The sequence below is a fragment of the Anser anser genome, assembly GCF_964211835.1.
Source record: "Anser anser genome assembly, chromosome: 1".
Lineage (NCBI taxonomy): Eukaryota > Metazoa > Chordata > Aves > Anseriformes > Anatidae > Anser > Anser anser.
In genome coordinates this window covers 153,646,618-153,664,768 of record NC_139720.1, presented here as the reverse complement: position 1 = coordinate 153,664,768, position 18,151 = coordinate 153,646,618, and the positions used below count along the sequence as shown (strand labels likewise).

The following is an 18,151-nucleotide window of genomic DNA, read 5'->3' as shown; positions in this document are numbered from 1 at the left end:
GAAATGTGGCAATACTCTACTGCAATTTGCCCATTCTTATCTTTAACAGTAACAATTTTATTTGCTATTAAATCAAAACAAAACCGCCCCCAAATGAACAGCTGTTACACCTGAGCTAACCATCAGTTAGGACACTTCATTCCCACCCCCCTCACCTTGACAAGGTTCAGCCATGTGGCAGTGAGTGTACAAAGACCCAGGAAGAGGGTGCAGACAGACACATAACTTGCAATCATTCATGTTCTTATGTTGTGCTTAGCTCATTGCTCTGGTATAAGCTCTCTTCCCGGGTTTACTCATCTGGTGTGGGCAATGGAGACATTTTCTCTGGTTGCTTATGGTGTTGTGTCTGCTTAAGTCACAGAGGGTGGGCAATTAGCAGGGCTTGTTTCTAGCTACTGGAAATTTGGTTGCAATACGCACAATTTTGGACGTGCTTCTGAAAGCTCCTCTCTTGGAATTAAAAGGTCACAAGGGAATTTCATCTTTTGCTTTAGTTTCTCAGAACCAAACAAACGGAATAAATATTCCTGCTTGTTTTGTTAAAAAATTGCTGAGGGCTGTATTCTGGACTGCTGTTCTCACTTCTCCATGGCAGATGCTACAGCCTATCTTTTACTGCACATTGTACACAGTAAATAACACTGTCTGACTGTGGGCCACAGTTTAGAGAACAAAGTTGGGCAATTTGCAGTAAAATTTGGATTTAGACACATTACTGCTAGTCACCATCATTCCCAGTATAACAGACAGAAGAAAAAGGCATTAAAATAATGAATTGTCCACAGAAAAAGCTGTAAATCCAGACTCTGCTATGAATTTAGCACCACAGAACTGCCTTAATGAGCCATGGCCTGCCACTTACTGACATGTTGTTCAGCAGGAGACTGAGAGCAAGAAGGTTGTAATATTAGAAACGTTACGGGATTCACTGGCAAGCCGCAGATGTATGAAGAAATAGGTAAAGAGAAAAATCATTATCCTGTTCGTGTTCAGAGCAGGGAATAATAGCTGTGGCCCAGGGAGGTGGTGTTGTCACACTGCAACTGCTTAAACATCACATAACTTAGTGATTAGATTTTCCTGTAGGATTTATTCAACACTGCTCTTCACCTTGCAGAAATGAGCATAACATTTGGATGTTGTTGTTACACCAGGAGATAGGTTACTGCAAGGACATTAGGATTAGTCTGGTGCAGTGCACCTTGAAACAGCTCAAGTCCAAGTCAATATGCTCAAATACAGGAAACGAGAAGAGCCACTGTTTTACTTTTTTAGACAAGTCTCAGGGTTCTGAGGGCTTGATTTAGCCCAGCTGAAACCTTCCGATTATGCATACTGGAACTGTCCAAGCAACTGAGGTGCAACAAGAATAGTTTAAGGATTTGTTCTCTGAGCAGGGAATTGGAAATGTACATATTATTAAGTGAATTTTTATTATTTAGCATTATATATGTAATTATCTTAATATAGGAATATATATATTTTATAGGATGCAATATCATTTAGATGTTAAGAAGCATTTAAATGTTCAGATTTAGGCATTGAAAGAAATACCAAATTCCCGTGTTAATTACAGTTTAAAGAATTACACTGGTTATACAATCGGGGAATTCATCTTCTTCATGAAAGAACCAAAGATTTAAACAGCACAAGAAAAGGGTTTAAAACCTTTAAAATTTTAAAACAAGAGCAAGGGTAGATTATCTTTCACTTCCATTTTATGTCTGCCATTATGGGATGCTCTGATGAATGTATTTTTCCCAAAACACTTGCATGGTGTGTGCAGGAAAGGGTTAGGTCACTATCTATGGAACCTGGACTGGGATTTATCTTGCTTAGTTTCAGACACTTATCTTATCATTTTCTACATTGTCTGCTATCTAGCAGACTTCCTGAGCTCCTTAAAATAGGTGCTTGGAAATGTGTTTCACCCGTCCTGTGATAAATGTCCACCTATGGATGAGGGGAACCATGTTCTAGAGGTGTCTGCTTCTTTTGCTCGACAGCAAAGGGAATTGATGCAGCAAGCTCAAGTGAACCCATTCTTTCTGTTTTCTGAGTCCCCACACAGTGGGCACAGTTGGAAAGGAAAGTGCAACATTTCTCCCAGTACCCTACCACTTTCTCTTGCCCTTGGATTTTAAAAGCTATGTAGAAGGGAAGAAAGGGCAATTTAATTTTTCAGGCAGCACTTCTGCGCTGTGTGGGTATTGGAGCACTGGCACAGGTTTCCCAGAGAGGCTGTGGGGTCTCCTCCTCGGAGACCTTCAAAAGATACCTGGACATGGCCCTGGGCAGCCTGCTCTGGGTGGCCCTGCTTGAGCAGGGGTTTGACCAGATGGCCTCCAGAGGTGCATTCCAGCCTCAGCCATCCTGTGATGCTGTGATAATTTCTCCAGTCAGGTCCACGCAATCTCTGATGAGTGGCTGTGAGAGCATTTGCTAGCATGAGGTACTCCTTGGCCTGCCCAAAATCTTGGTCCACTTGGCTCTCTGGCCCACAGATGGCAGGCAGCTCCTCTGCGTGGCAGAGACGTGGTGCTGAGCTATCCCCAGGTGGGTCTGTCCTCCTCACCGGGGTGCCCTTCAGCTTCTGTCTGCAAGGACTTTGGCTCTTTGTAAAGTGTGGTTGTGGGCCAGCTCACAAAAATGATACAGGCATATTTCTTGTTCTTTTAATTCTTGGCTTTTCTGTTGTTGAGAGAATCCAAACAGCCCAACCAGGGTGATAGTTCTTGTGAGGAGGACACACGGTCACTGAGAACTTGATGGAAACAAGTAGTATTTCACAGGTGAGGACATTTCAATGACAGGCTGCCTTAGAAATAGAGAGCAGCAAGGGCAGTGTAGGGGACACAGTCCATCTAGATAAGAATATAATTTAGAAACTTTCAAGTTTCAATGCAAAACAGAAGAAAATTTAACCTTACTTTTCTTTCCTATAGTTGGGCCCCTCGCATCTCACAGTTGATCAATAATTTGCTTTGACATCTGAGTTGTGAAAACAAGAGTGAAAAAAAGGAAGCTTATGGCAATATGCCACCTAATTATATCTACAACACAAAATCACTGCTTCAGCTGTATCTGACAAACATCAGGGAAGCTTTAAAGCTAACTATGCATGAAAATTTGAACAGACTTACTACATGTGTGAAAATTGCCTGCAAAACATTTAAAAGAATAAATTCTACACTTTATTGTGTTCTAATTAAATAGATAATAAGGCACCGTATGTTTTTTTTTTTAAAGCCTTAGATTCTTACATACCTCATTATAATAATTAACAATACCACTGCAAGTGAAAATAAGTTTTGAGAGAGCTGATGCCCAAGTTGTCATGAAAGAGAATGGTGAGGAGAATTGCTTTATGCTTGGAGAAAAGCAAGCTGCGAGATTTCAAAAATAATTATCATGACTGTGAAAAATCTGCTTGGCAGTTCATTTCATTTGTGTCTCAGGGTTGCCATTCTTTCTTTTCAGTGATTTCTTGCTAGGTCTAAATACAGACTTCCAGTCTGAAGCTAATTCCCCATTTCAACTTTTAAACTCGCTTTTGAAGAGAACTGGGAAAGAATTATGTTTGGTGACTTCCATGATACTCAGAGTTTAACTGCACTTTATTTTCACTCCTGGATCTAGACTTCAAAGTGCCACAGAGCTATTAATCTATCCTCCAGAGTTAGCCATTTATAAGTTCTTATTTTTCTGTAGTTGGCATCAGAAAACGAAGGCTAGCTTTAGCGGGAGCACCATGAGCCACTTGATAGTCACTAATTTTGGACTTTCCAGAGCTCAGCATGTGTCCAAGGATTTCACAGTCTGAGGTCTTGCTTTCTTTGACTGTTTGCGCAAATGCTTAATTTTATTCACCTTAGCAGTCCCAATGTATGCATTAAAATATATTATTTTTTAATAAAAAGGGAAAAGTGAGGAACCCTTATAAACAGTTTCAAATATCGAGTCTTGTCATAAAGAATTCCTTGATGTTTTATAAAGTGGAAACAGTGCTCTGTTGATGACATATATATTGATTACCTAGTTTGTTTTTAACATGCTGCTATGGGGCGTGTCAAGGGTATTCCCATAAGAGGAACTGAAACAAGAAATGTTTGTTATCGGCTTCTGTTAAGACTACACACTGCAAATAAAATTAAACTATGCTCTATTAAATTTTGTCTTGGCTGTGTCCCCAGGGAGAAAACCAACCAACCAACAACAGCAACAAAAAAATATTACAACCTCTTAAATAGAATCAGTTTGAATGGAGACTTTGCCCATATTTTTCTAATCTTATTAAAAATGTATCATTTTGTGACAAACATGACATTAAGAAACTTCTTTTTCTCCCATGCTGCCTCTTTTTGCTTGTGAAGGTTACCTTTTAAAATGCCCTTGATGCCAAATCTCTTCGGAGAACATGCTACAAGCATGTGCGTGGCTGGGAGCCCTCAGAAGGAAGCACAGGCAGGGGGGGAAGGTCTCCTTTGCCTGAGGGAGAATGTGGAGAGGAAGAGCGCCTGGACAGCTGGGGGTTTTGGAGCAAAAATTGTCACTCTAAGACTCTAGGTGCAGAGCATTACACTTATCAAAAGAGGGTCTCTTTCTTTGGTTGGGCTTCTTGGTCCCACCTATTTGTTGCTTTGATGGAGATCTCCTTTGTCTTTTCACTACCTTGATGGAGAGCTCCTAGTGGCAATGACTGTCTTCTTGTGTGTGTTTCTTACGCACATAAGCAGAAGGAAATGTGATGTTTTCTGCCTCAGCATAACAGCAATTAGTACTGAGATGGCTGGCACTGGATGCAGCAGGGATTCTGTCTGAAATTGAAAATGCGTAGTGAATATTTTACATATATATGAAAATGCATAGGGAACATTTTGTGTGTATATCTGGAGGCACTGTATACTGACAAATTTGAGAGTAGCAGTGAAAGTCTCTTTGGTTTATATGGGACTGGATACATCTGTTGACCTGTCCATAAAAGCTCCATGAGACTTTTTAATACTTTTTATTTATATAGATTTATACCGTGTGCTTCAGGGGACTTTTTTAAAGAGACATGGCATTACTTATGCTCTCTTCCTACAAAGTGCTCTCTCCGTAAGCATGAATGTGGGATAATGACCAGCTTTTCCACTTTTGGGTAGAAGAACAGGGAAGATATAAATCTGAACACTTTGGCCTGAAAGCCAGATATCCCAGATCTTGTACACATGATGAGAGCACTAAACAGCACTATGAAATGAGGGCACCAATCCTTCCCCTTTGCCCTGTTGCCTGTGGACTCTGGGCAGGTGATGTGAAGGCTAGGGTTTGCTGTCCTCTGCTGGGGGGGTCCGAATTCCTTCTCGATTCCCTTGGCCCCTGCTGCACTGAGTTATGTGGAAGGTGACACATGACATCTGCTGTTTTGAGACAAAGCAAATTACATGTCACAGAGAGCAAAATTCTCCTTGGAAAACTCTTTTTATTCCTATGAACGCATTCTAATTGCTTGCCAATGGGCACAAATGCACTGAAAGGAGACCTCACTTATAATATATGAAGGGTAAAAACCCTCCCTTGTGCTCAAACTGCATTGAAATACTGTTTTCTTTGCCTAAAGCTCTGAACTGCTCTCCACTCCTGCTACTGTATTTATTGTTTAACTGAGACTTGTCCGTTACTTAGTAAAGCAACTTGGAAGGCAGTTTTTAATAAAAGATATTATATGAAATAAAGTTTATTGTATCATAAAGCTCCATGTTGCAACCCAGATGTTACTACTGCCAAATCAACAACAAAACCCAAGTGACCATTTTCACTTTTGGCTCTTACCATCCAAATATGAATTTTGCTCTATCCTCATGTGCAAAGCATATAGTGAGGCCTCGATGGCCATTGCATGAGGTTAACTGATTCTTTGATCACTGACTCTCCATCTGAAAGCAGAGTTTTCTCTGTCCTTGTGTCCTCTGCCATAGCTCTGGCTTACCTCTGAGGCTTTTGTCACACCATGCCAATCACTGTTTTTGGTCACAAGAGTCTGTCACTTTGGTAAGCACAGGAAAATACTCTGAAATAATGGAAAAGCTCCTGAAAATGATGTGTACAAAAATCACACTTTTGATTTCAGCTGTTTTGAATGCATCCTGTACCACCAAAACCAAAATATCCTTTCTATAACTGTTTACAGTAATTATTGATTCTTTAACCAAAGTGCCCCCAAACACTGTAAACATTTGAAACATAAATATATCTATGTTATCCATGATTTTCAAAATTAATGTTAATCTGAGGGGACTGGGAAGAGGTTAAACTCATATTTCTAAAAAAACCAAACACAAACAAACCTCTATTTTTGGAATTGTTACCCAAGGGCTTTACTTTTCCTTACAATTTTATAGATATTGTGAGAGCACCAAGTATCTGTTCATTACTTTTATTTCCCTTATTTTGCTGCAGCCAGGTGGATGCTGTTACACCTACCTTTGCTGCTCCGTTAGCCCGAGCTTCCTGCTCAGCCCTGGGCCTGATTTCAGCCCAGCCGCTGTGCTTGGTTCACACAGACAGTGCGGCTCCCAGGAGGCCTCCTCAGCTCCTTTGGCTCTGCTCCTAGCTTCTGGAATTTAAGTATTTACATTAAAATGTTTTGTCTTCCAATCCCTACAGAAATTGGGACAAACAGATACACAATTTAGCCCCAAGTTTGAGTCTGAAATGCTTTTAGATGTCTAGGCTATAAATCCTTGGGCTGGAGAGTTTATCAGGGAAAAGATTAAGTTTAAATCCAGCATTTCCACATTGATAGCAGCATTATTATTGCCATCAAGTGCAGGCACCGCATATCTCACTGGTAAGTAGCTCTAACATATCATTCAACTTCAAGGTCTAGTCAAAGGAATTTCTTTTTCCTGCTCTTGTTAGCTTTGGATTGACCTTGCTTTCTTCCCCTTAAGTTTCTGTTTGTTTAAGGGGCAAGTTTTAGAATAACTGTATAAACATTTATAAAGGCAAAACTAAATCTACTCAGACTATCTCATTCATGGTGCACAAATATTCCACTTCAGGAGAATTAAGGTATGTTATACAGATATATATATGTATATATCAACATGTTAGTTATTAGTATTTGGTTTGTCTTTTTTTTAGGTGTGTCTGTTACAAGGGGAAGAGCATCAGTGTTCTCATTAGCTGAAATTTCTTTGTGAGCAGATAATTATGCATTCACTCATACTTTCTCTTAGTCTCAGCAGTTAACCTGACCTGGTTGTCCACAGTGCTGCTTGGTGGACAGCCAAGGCCCTTGGTTGTGGAACTGGGCTTCTGTCCAACACGCTTGGATGATCTGTTGATGCACATCCAGCAACATGTTCATCATCAAAACCCCTTCCTTTTTGGCCTCCAACAGTGCTGCTTTTTCTGAAACTTCTCAGCAGTGTCTCTCTCCCTCATCCTTATTAAGGGTGACACTCTTTCTTAGCCCTATCAGTAGTGTCTCTGCTGTTTAAGACCAGTCATGCACTGCTGTTGTTTCTCTTATCACATGCTGATGGGTGTGACCAGACCTCTACAGACCCATTGTTCTTTGGCTGATTCCTCAGATTGTGCCTGTTCAATATCAGGCTGTATTGGGTTACACAGCAAGGTTTTGGGGGGGGGGGGGGGGGGGCTGCAGGGGTGGCCTCTGTGATCAGAGCCCAGCAGCTGCCCCATGTCAGATCAGAGACAGCTCCAGCTGACTTGAAAAGGGACCCACTGCTGGCCAGAGCCGAGCCAGGGGGAGTGAGAGAATGGTTGTGGTGTACCTCAGCTGTCCAGCTGAGTGAAAACACGACCTGAACAAAAACAATATTTCTTCCACTTCCTTAATACCATGCACAAATGATCTTTCATGCACCTTGCAAAGAAAGCACACTCACCTTCATCAGATGTGTACTGGCCATAGCAAGTAGAACATGCTGGAGCACTTGTTGATTAATTGAGCTGATTTGCATGTAATACCTGGGTGCTGTTTTGGCATTGCCAAACATGGAACACAGAAATGGTAGTATATTTGCATGAGGTAAATGAATGATAGTCTTCTCTGTCTGTCTGCTTATTTCCCAGTCAGTCATAGTTTGTCTTGAAAAAAGGTTTGAATGTTATCAGCACATCTCTCTGCATCTTGGGGTTTTGTAATTTGGCATCCTTAAGCGACATAGTATATAATTTCAAATTATTGTTATCCTTACTTATTTGTAGCCCTCCAGATATTTCCTACATCTCTTTCAATATCAACACCTCCATCCACCTCCCTCTCAGCCTCAAAATTACAGATGGTAGACGTTACACCACGATCTAACTAGGTATTTAATGTAAGTGCCTAAGTTAGGAATCAGCGTAGGCAGTCCAGAAAGACTTAAGAGGCTGCTTCTCTGTGCAGGCAGCCTTGGTTTCCAGCTCAGGAACCTGCGTTGTGTTCCTTAAGCTGGATTTTGTTACAGCAGAATAGGACAGTTCACTGTATGATTCAAAGTTATTCAGTTGTTAAACATGTTTAATGATATGTTATTTTCTACTCTAAAAGTGTAACAGTTTTCAGTCATGAAAATAATCTGTCTAATCTTGCACATTTGTTTAAATGAAAGCCTGCAATTAGAATGGCAGATTGTTGCATTTTTCTTGGCAAAGTCTTGGTGATAAACTTTGGTGGCCACTGTTACAAATGTCATTGCAGTCAGATAGAATCATAAATTACCGCTTGAGTTGAAACTATATTTGCTGAATGATTTTTCTTCAATACATGGGGCTTCAGATAGTTTGAAAAATGGACTAAAATTGCTCTTGGTTGTACAACGACATTGATCCTCATAAGATGAAAAACCTCTCACACCTCTTTTTAAAAGCCTTGTGTGTTGACATAAAATGAATTGTTTCATATGAATGTCTTAGTTCTATGATGAATGATAAAACTGAAGAATTTTTTATGCTACAGGAAAACATTTAGCTCTATCCACAAGAAAACACCAAAATTACAAGTGGGAAGTTCATCAGATAGGCAGGAAAATTTGGGAAAGGAATTTTATGGTGACTAAAAACTCCAGTTTTGCAGATGCTGACTTGTGCTTTGGTTGCATGCCTCCCATTAAGTGTAATTTGTATAACTATCAATATGAATAAATCTGAAAAAAAATGCTGAAGAGAACTGTTTTTGTGTGATGGCATTATGTCTTTATATATATTGGGAGTAATTTCAGGCAAATTTGACACATAACCATAATATCTGAGCAATTACCTCCTAATAGTATAGTATCCTCATTCAGGATCAGAAAAGCCGCTCTCACGGCTCACTTTGTGATAGCTCCCTCACTGTTTAGCTCTATTTCAGCCTCATCATGGCCTTAGTTTTGTCACTTCTGCTACCCTTCACTCATGGCTATGGCAGTGCCCCAGGGGCCCAGACTCACCTTTAATGACTTCAGGCCCTACGTGAATCATGCAGAAGTTGTTAGGTGTAGCTCATAGGTGTCTGGTGCCGTTTGGGACTCTGTAAGGCACCTGAGACACCTGCACATTCCTGGCAGGAATACCACAGGACTTAAGAGAGATCTGTGCTCTTCCCAATGGGCAGGTGGAGGCCAGGTGGGTACTCTGGGGTACCTAAAATAGCACTGGCTACCAGTGCTCAGGCAGCTAAATCACACTCTGAGACCCCCCTCTATAATCAAGGGGGAGCAATAATCATTTTAAAGGGTGGTTCAGATACTAGGTAAGTTGAATCATGCTGTTATTTCTTCTTCTGTCAACAGTAGAAGACTCTTCAGCTGATAATGCTCCTAATGCAAAGCATCTCAGTTTGATTAGATTGGGGTTTGTATATCTAGCTGCTGCAGATGACACAGTAACTGTGCAGAAAAGCATATGCTGATTCTAATTAGTTTCTGATTAGACTCAGGCAAAGTGTTTTTCTCTGAATAACGTATTTACAAAAAGCCCTACATTTTCAAGGTGGCTGAAAATAATTCATGATACTTGTCTCAGTTTTGCCAAAAGACTGGGTTATGTAAAAGTGACAGCAAGCTATAAAGGAAAGGCAAAGGAGTTTAGTCAGACATTTTCAAAATGGTTGTTCCTCACACTTGTTGACTGTGTGGGGTTCCCATATTGACAGGAGCAAAAAGGGACAGTCACCACTGTCAGAGAAGAAAAAATGTGCTGCCTCTTCTTCTCATACATCTGCAGCTTGCCTTCTTCTAGTCATTCAGCCTTATTCTCTTTATCCTCCTTCAGATCCTCATTAGAAACCTCCTAGTCTTTCAGTTGGCTGGTACACCAAGGCTGTGGTACATAGGATCATAGAATCACAGAATGGTTTGGGTTGGGAGGCACCTTAAAGATCATCCAGTCCCAACCCCCCTGTCATGGGCAGGGACACCTGCCACTAGATCAGGAGATCAGCTGATTGAAGATCAACCTCCCACCAGACCAGGTTGCCCAAAGCCCCATCCAGCCTGGCCTTGAACACCTCCAGGGATGGGGCATCCGCAGCTTCTCTGGGCAACCTATGCCAGTGCCTCACTACCTTCTGAGTAAAGAATTTCCTCCTAACATCTAATCTAAATCTTCCCTCTTTTAGTCTAAACCATTCTCCCTTGTCCTATCATTATCTGCACTAGTAAAAAGGTGCTTTCCATCTTTTCTTTTTTATAAGCCCCCTTAAGTACTGAAGGTATTTTATCTTGCCATTTAGCACTGTTTCTCTCTGTCACTGTTTTGTTTTTATTCACCTGCTGCCTCAGAGCAGACATTAGCTCACTAGAGGCAGGGCTGGCCTCTCTGCATCTCTGCCTCACTCAGGTTGCTGCAGACAAATGTTCACCTTCTTCCAGTACCTAAAAGTTATCACTTCTCTTCTTTCCCAGGAATGTGGGATAAACACAAAGACCATCTGACAGTGTTGCCTCAGCCTGTTCTGCTGATGCTGGTACCTTTGTACATATCAGCCAAGAAAGACCTGGTTTAGAGAGGGGATTGGGGTTTGAGTTTCCCTCTTACCGAGTATCCAGTAATACAGTCGTTCTTGATCTGCTTTGAGCATCAGAATATTACAAAAAGCAAAGAGGCCCCAACACGAGGGATTATGACCCTATCAAGAATGGTCAGAGGCTTGCTTGTTAGGAAGCTCTCCTGCCAGTCCCTCACGTGGGACCCACACAGTCTGTGCGTGGGTCCTGTAGCTGCTGAGCTGCTGGGCAGAAAGCGTGCCCTCTCCTTCAGTAGGCTGTGAGTCCAGCCCTTTGTTTTCATTTCCTTTTCCTTTTTTTCCTCCAGAGAGCAAATGTCAGGATGACAGCACATTTTTCAGGGCTATTGTTTTGCTGGCTTGTTTTGACAAGGATTGGCGCGTTGGATGGCTCCATCCCCAGCAACACTGCTGTGTGCGAAATAATGAGCAGCAGTCATTGCAGAGCTTTCAAACTCCACTCACAAAAGGCAGGGTAATCTGAGGTATCTCAGGCTAAGCAGCCAGCATTGGTAAGGCTTTAAGAAGCATCTAATGATCCCCATTAACTACACAGAGAATAAAGAGTTGCTACAGGGGAGAAGGACTGCTTCTGTCAGTGCTGATCCCATCTATATGCAAGATGAATGTCTAAGGATGGAGGGTCAAATACTCTTCTCCCACCTATTCCATATGCATAGGCAAATGCTAGAAAAAGGAGATGCAGTGACATTAAAATACTGTAGTAAAATATTAGTAAGAGATCTTGGGAAATCAGTTCATTGGGGAATGTGAGTAAATTGCCTTTTAAAGACTTTCTGTGCATCAACAGGCATTGCTGTAGGGGAGATGTTTAATTTATTTACTTGCCGTATTAAATTAGATAATTTACTCAAATTATCAGCTATAAATTGGCCATGGAGGAAATCAACCTGATCTCTATGAATTAGTTTGTCTGTGACCCGTTTTAAGCTACCTGATAAGATTTTGAAGTACAATTAATTAATTAAATGGGACAAACATCACTCTGAATGAAGTTCTAGCTTACTCATCTCAGGAAACACAGCTGTAGGTGTTCATCTCATTGGCCATGCAGTGCTCTGCAATATACTCCTCATCGGAAAGGCTGCTCTCTCAAAAAAAAATAATCTATAAAATATTCTATTTGATACCCATCGACCCAGTTGCTTATTTCTATACTGCTGAACTCATTTCCTCTGAGGTAATTGAGGCAATCAGTTTCTCATTATTTAGCTGATCCAGCTTTGGCATTTTAATTTTAGATATTCAATAATTTCTAGTATATCAGCTGTTAACTTTGATGTATACATCTGTTTACAACTATATATTAATAATTTCCTTCCTTATTAATTTTGATGCAGTTTATATATTATCACTAGGAAACACCTTACCATTACTTGTGAAATTGTTCAGTGTTTTGAATTATTTTATAAAGGTTTTATTATTAATGCATATAAATAACCTGAAATATAAAATAGATGTGCAGACATTTCTACTCAAAATTATGGATGCTAAACCTCAGTTTGGTAGAAACTGAAATAGCTTTTTGCTGATTGCTCTAATTAAAGAATAATCAAATATTTAAACATGTATATTTCAATAAAAAGAGAATAATAGATATTTGTTCACCTACTTATTATCAGTTACACAAAATTATTTCTAACTACTGACATTTGTATTCAACACCTAGAAGAGTGACAGGTACTTAACAGCAAGGGAATTCATGATATACAGTATTTGCTATATAATTTTAGACATAAATTGATAAGCATGTGTAAGAAGTTGGTGTGAAAGAGAGAATGGAGTGTGAAGAAAAAAACATTCTTACCGCACAGTGTCCTCATTTTTTAAAACAGTTTACTTTTGCCAAAGGGTCTTGTTCTGCATGTTTTTTTCCTTTCTATTCAACTGTGGAAACTTTCAGTATGGATTCTCGGAAAATCCCATTGCTGCCCAGAACCATGTCCAGGTGGCCATCAAAGATCTCCAAGAAGGAGACCCCACAACCTCTCTGGGCACCCTGTGCCCGTGCTCTGTCACACACACAGCAGGAACTGCTGCCAGATGTCCAGAGGGAACTTCTGGTGTTCCAGTTTGTGCCCATTGCCTCTTGTCCTGGCAGTGGGCACCACTGGAAAGAGCCTGGTTCTGTCCTGTTTGCACCCTCCCTTCAGGTATTTAAGCACTTTGATCACATTGCTGTCCTTAACTCAAAATCTTTTTAAATTATCTGATATCACTGGCTAGTTTGAATGTGCATTATGGTTATATTCTGATTGCACAGTGGTTAAGAGGCACACACAAACTAATGTTCCTTTACCACTGCCTCCTGAGAAAGAAAACCCCATGCCAACCCTCTTTGTGACTGCAGTGTTCTGGGGGCAGAGCATTGCCTTCACCTGGTGTGACTCCAGAATGAAGGAAGTTAGGGAGACCTTACAGACTGCCCACATGGCCGACCTTTGCTGCTGAACTGCAAGCATTTATTGACTTGACTTGACTACCTGATGTTCATGGTTTACCCTTCTGAGTGCTAAGATACTGCTTGTGAATTTAATGCAGGGGGTGAGCTTGCTGTTGGAACAAGAAAGATAGCGAAAAATACAGCTGCAACATGAAAAACTAGAAAATCAAGGAGGTAGTGACAGCAGGCCAGGCAGGCATCAAGCCAGCTCAGGGAAAGGTCAGTCCAGTCCATAAAAGAGAGGAAGAAACCTTGGGCCAATGAACTCACATAAATTAACTTTTGGCACTCTGTTTTCTCTTGGGACTTTAGACATGGTAACTTATGCAAAATACAGAGAGAAGATTTGGTTCATAGTCTCCTCGTTAAAAAAAAAAAAAAAAAAGGGAAGAGAGAGTGACTGCTGAGGAATTCTTCCCACTGCCTCTGTTCCATGCTTGAAGTCTCCAATTTCATACCAGCAAGCCACACTTTCTTGTCATAGGCTTTAGTTTGATGCCAACCCCCCCTAAAGACAAGCTATATGGACAGCACCTTGAGAAAAAAAAAAGACATTTTCTCAGACAAAATACCAGCCAGGTACACACAAACATCTCTTCATTATCTTCTCCACTGCCTCTCTTCAGATTTAGCAACACCATATGATCCTCAGACCCTTCCTAGAGTCCTGTCGAGGCCTGCCCTTGCAAAATGCCACTAAACTTGCAGCTCGATGATCCAATGTAGTGCAGTTGTTGTCTCTGCTGGTTTCCTGTGTTTTTTGGCTACAAGGATGGAAGTAAATCATGAGTTTCAGGTCTGTGAAATGAGAGTGGTTACTCTCAGTCAGATCTCAGAAACTCTGAAGTATTGGCAATGATTATAGAGACCGAAAAATCTCTCGTTAATATGCACTCTTGTTTTTGTCAGTGAGCAAAAAATACTTCAATTAACGGGCACTTCCAGAGTGCTCCTCTCCTACCTGTTAAAGAACAAGGCAAATTAAAAGTCAAATTGGGCTTCATGGATTGTGTATTAATAAATCAAATCTCACCTAGTACCAGTGAAACAGACATCATTGAGATGGCTTGCTAATGTGTTTCTAATATGAGACAGCTCTTGAAATGCAACATCGTATTTAAAAGTCACCTAAAAGCCATTTAGAGAAAATTTCACTGTGATAAAAATGCTGATGAAGCGTGTATAAATATTTACATGTTTGTTAAGAAGACAAATCTCGGCACTAATTTCAGCACTGTGGTAATACCTAAGAGGGATGGATAGTTTTATGGTTATTCTGAACTTTACAGTAAATGAACATATGGCAAGAGACATTGAGCTTCAGGTCCTCCACTGTCCTTGGAGAGCTATATATATAAACATTAGATCCGTGACCCTACAAACACTCTGCACTGATAGACTATATCACTGGCAAATTATCACCTATGATCCAAGACACAATGTCTTCCCAAATTGCCACTCTCTCTGTGATATGAATTTTTTCAAGAATACTTTGTGTGAGAAGGCAAGAATGACAAATTAGAATGTGCAGATTATTTTAAACTCACCTACATAATGGGATCAGGTATCTTCAGGATGCATGTGTACCCTGAAGACATCTACCTCTGGGTTCCTTGAGTCTACTTATCTATCCAACAGAGAAGTACAAGCATGTCCAGGCTGCAACTCTTCTCATCCTCACTGAGATGTCAAACATAGGTCAGACAAAACATGTATGAAAATACATCCACTAATTAGACAGTTGGCATGATCAGCTCAGGTGTAAATTGTAGGTGCTGGAAAATCGAGTGAGGATGAATCTCTGTAGCTGACTTCTCATTTTGCAGAATATGTACGTTGCAACAATTCTTATTGCTCTAGGCACTTTTGATCAGTCCCCAAAGCTATTTGCTTCTGTCTTCTTTTTGGCTGAGGAAAGCATGCATGTAGCTTTTCTGTTCTGTCTGAGTCTGCTTTAACTAAATAAATGTTGTACCATTCCAGTGTTGTTCCTTAATGCATTAAAAGAAGTGACTAACATTTGTCATTTTCCTTAGGAGAGAACTGAACATAAAGTGTAGAAATTCATTTTGTTGCATTTCCAGATATGTATATCAGCAAAAGCTTGCTTTATAGAGCATAATTCATGCAGAACTGAGGATCATGAAATATGAGATGGTTTAGCATTTCAGTGGAAAACATCTACCAAAATTGCTATGTCATTACACTGCTGAAGGAGAACAAGAAAGATTAGTTCACCTACTTATTGTTTATCGGGTACACAAATGTTGTACTGTTCACTGCTTTTCTGAGCTAGGTATATGTTTCTATATCTTTAGAAGAAATGAAGGGTTGAATCTTATGGAAACATCCTAGTTTCTCAGGTCAGGTGAAATGTGGGCTTGCAGAAAGCTACAGAAATAAAATTAGAAGAGGCAATAGGCAACCCTACTGGAAAGTTTGTATCCTTCTGCTACAAAAAAACACCTTTCTGTTACAGTAGACAAATCTGTTTGTAATAAAAGCAGAGAAATCTCAAAGCTATTCAAGTAAGTTTCTGTAGCAGTGAAAGAAAGATTGTATGGCCCAGTCAGTTTTTGTCACATAAAATAAAAATAATAAAAAAGAAAGATATCAATGCATTTTCACCCAGCAAGAAATAATTTTCATTCCTGTTATCTATCATCTTCAGTACCATGCAATCTACAATCTCTGTGTCTCATATTTTCCAACACCAATTAAGTCAGGACTTCAAAGCTCAAGTCTCCAGCATTTCTTGGCAAGAAGCTTGGGGAGGAAATGAAGAGATCTATCATGAGCCTATACAACTCAGTCCAGTCCCTGCATTATTCTGCACTTAAGCAAGAACTTTGAACTCCAGGCAGCATTATGACACAGTGTTCATCAGTCCTTTTCTCTCAGCAGTGCTTGTTTCACTAACTTGAATCACCTCCACTAACTTGAATCGCCTCAAAGTTAAATGACTGGATTACCTTTCCAGTTAATGAAGAGAAATAGCCACCTTCACAGTGTGATTATCTCAGCTGTTTTAAACACCCTGACTGGGGCTTGTCCTCCACCTGCCTGTTCCTTATGGGATCTGTGGCTAAATAAAAGACACAGCCCATGTATATGGCATGGCTCCTCTACAGACTTTCATGCAGAATAAAGACCCCCCCCCATCAAAAAAAAAAAAAAGACCCCCCCCCCCCCCCAAAAGATACAAATTGAGATTCTTTTTGGTTGAGTAGGGGAAAAAGCACATCCATTTTAAAAATGAGAAGAAAAAAGCATGAGAAATCTTTCATATATAAGAGAGAGAGAGAGAGAGGAAGAAGACTGCTAAAGTGAGGAAAAAGTGGATATCAAGTGGATATTGCTTAATATCCAAGAGAGCAATCTCTGGATCTGCTTCCTTTTAATTTAATGGTAACACTCCTGCCTACTTCATGGAATAGGACAAAGCCAAAGGCAAAGATAACATAGTAAATGAACATATATCCATAGAGAATTAAAGGTCATTTTATTAGGACTGTTTAGAAACATCAGGGCACCTTTAAACCTTAAAATTTATCTTTACTAAATTCATTCATTAACAGCACACTTGATAATGGCTAAATCTTACACAATATTAGTCATCTACATTGCATATACCAGCCTGTTAGTCTTTAACACCTATCCTGAATCTGCTGTGAGTATGCAGAACCTTGGAGCTGATGCTGAATAGTCAGCATAGGTACCTATGTTTGCTGATGTTCCTTTGTCACCTAGGCTGAAATGATCAAGCTTGAAAGCTTGTCCATGAGAAAGGTCAGGACTGAAATGAGCTTGCTTTCTACAATTTATCCTGCTTATGTTTTTTTTTTTTTTTTCCCTTATTTATTTATTTATTTGTCTTTCTGCTGTTGTCCCCATTCCTCACTCCAGAAAGTGGTTTTCTCTGCTCCTGATTCTGTTTATCATGGTTTTGACTTTCATAGAATCATAGAGTCGTAGTGTCATAGAATGGTTTGGGTTGGAAGGGGCCTTAAAGACCATCCAGCTCCAACTCCACCCCCCCCCCCCCCCCATACCATGGGCAGGGACACCTCCCACCAGACCCGGTTGCCCAGAGCCCCATCCATCCTGGCCTTGAACACTTCCAGGGATGAGGCATTCACAGCTTCTCTGGGCAACCTGTTCCAGTGCCTCACCACTCTTTGAGTAATGAATTTCTTCCTTATATTTAATCTAAATCTACCCTTTTTAGGTTTAAAACCATTAATCCTTGTCCATCCAATCCTTGTAGTTCCATGGGTCTTCCTTTTTTCCCTTTTTACAAATGGAGGTTATGTTTCCCCTCTTCCAGTCAATGAGAACTGCACTGGACTGCCACAACTTCTCAAATATGATGGATGGTGGCTTAGCACTTAGTGGCTTGGATTTTGCCAGTCATCCATCTTGTGTGTCTGGGAGGATGTCCTGCCAGTTGCAGCCCCTTGGGCTTTTCTTGCCTTTTATCTAGCAGCTTTTTGTCACTTATATTCATCTTACTTACAGCAACACCCATCTTTCATTGTCCTTTTGTTGATCTCATTGCTTGTGTATTTAAGGTAAAATCATTGCACCTTATGTCTGGCTATGCCATCACCATGTTACAAAAGACGTGCTGTTTCCAGTTATGCTATTTCAGTGCTTACCTTCATACTCAAGGCAAGTTAATATTCACTATACCCAGATGA

The 18,151-nt window shown here is 40.4% G+C and overlaps 1 long non-coding RNA gene across 2 annotated transcripts in view; it reads left to right on the top strand.

Moving 5' to 3' along the window:
- The first annotated feature begins 6,809 nt into the window (after nt 1–6,809).
- LOC310885661 overlaps nt 6,810–18,151 on the top strand; it is a 46,072-nt gene continuing 34,730 nt past the window's right edge. For both annotated transcript variants that reach the window (XR_014574888.1, XR_014574889.1), the window contains exon 1: nt 6,810–6,838. This is a non-coding gene — a long non-coding RNA (uncharacterized lncRNA). The remainder of the gene's footprint in view (nt 6,839–18,151) is intronic.